This window comes from Neomonachus schauinslandi, chromosome 7, assembly GCF_002201575.2.
Source record: "Neomonachus schauinslandi chromosome 7, ASM220157v2, whole genome shotgun sequence".
In the NCBI taxonomy this organism is placed as follows: domain Eukaryota; kingdom Metazoa; phylum Chordata; class Mammalia; order Carnivora; family Phocidae; genus Neomonachus; species Neomonachus schauinslandi.
Window position 1 is genome coordinate 334,823 of NC_058409.1, and position 1,281 is coordinate 336,103.

The following is a 1,281-nucleotide window of genomic DNA, read 5'->3' on the forward strand; positions in this document are numbered from 1 at the left end:
GGAGAGAGGAGAGACGGGGAGAGGCGAGAGACGGGGAGAGGCGAGAGATGGGGAGAGGAGAGACGCGGAGAGAGGAGAGACGCGGAGAGGCGAGAGACGGGGAGAGGCGAGAGGTGGGGAGAGGAGAGACGCGGAGAGAGGAGAGACGCGGAGAGGCGAGAGACGGGGAGAGGAGAGGCGGGGAGAGAGGAGAGACGCGGAGAGAGGAGAGACGCGGAGAGGCGAGGGACGCAGCCGCACCCTGCGTGTCACCAGAGAGAACTGTGTACTCAGAAGCAGCAGCGCTGCGGGTCAGCCGCCACCCCTCACTCCGAAGTCTGAGTACGACTTTGGGGTCCCGAGACGCCCTCCCTGGCCTTCAGCCTTGCCTGCACCCCTCCCCCCCCCGCGTCATCCCCAAACCACGGTGAACGCGACCGCACACAGCTCACGGCCCTTCCTCAGGCAGCACAGAGGCGGGGCGCTCTGCGCACAGGGGCTGGGTGGGGGCGCACACCTCCCCAGGGACGTCAGAGAGCAGCCGCGCCTCCTCTAGGCGGGGGGACTCCAGGAAAGTGAAGGGCGCATGGGGAAACACGGCCCCTTGCCTACCGCTCGGGCCTCCCCGCAGCCCTCTGAGGGTGTCCGCGCCAGCAGCTGGAGCACCGTCCCAGCGCGCCTGGCCGCCCCCTTCCAGCGGCTCGGCCATCGCCCCCCGGCACGGCCTCCAGGGGCTCAGCGCGGCCCCCGGGCTGGGAGCCTCGCGCCGCGCCTGCAGCGCTCCGGGCGCTGCGGGTCACCCCCGAGCACGCAGCCGGTCCTCTTGGTCGCCCGGGCACCTGGCACGCAGGCGGCTCGGCAGGAGATGCCCGACGAACGAACTCCCGTGGGTCCAGGGGGCATTCCCGGAGGGGGCGCGGCGTGCTGAAAGCCGCTCCGGGAGGACGCCCCCCGAGCGGCGGAAAGGCAGGCGGGTGGCACGCCAGGCCGGGCGGAGGGGCCAGCCTTCCTCGCCGCCTGCCTCTGTCGCCTCCCCGCCCGGCCACCCAAGCGCGCCCGCAGGCCCGCCAGCCGCCGGCTGCCCACCTCCCCGCCTGGAACTCCGGCCCGGCGTCCAACTCGAATCCCTCCTGCCGCGGCGGAAGTCTCCGGCAGCAGCTCCTCATCCTCCCAGCCCGCGGCCCCGGGCGTCCTTCCTGAGGCGGGCCGGTTCCTCGCAGGGGCCCACTCCGTCCCCGGCTCATCCAGAACACCGCGCTGCGCTCGGGGCTGGAGACGTGGGAGCAAATGGAGGCGCCTGAA

At 72.8% G+C, this 1,281-nt stretch overlaps 1 protein-coding gene across 1 annotated transcript in view; it reads right to left on the reverse strand.

The window, feature by feature from the left end:
* Positions 1-1,209, reverse strand: part of ZNF496 (zinc finger protein 496) — a 25,343-nt gene extending 24,134 nt beyond the window's left edge. Inside the window, exon 1 of the mRNA XM_044916867.1 lies at positions 1,066-1,209. The gene's annotated coding sequence lies outside the window, so the exon portion shown is untranslated. The remainder of the gene's footprint in view (positions 1-1,065) is intronic.
* Between the last annotated feature and the right edge of the window lie 72 nt (positions 1,210-1,281).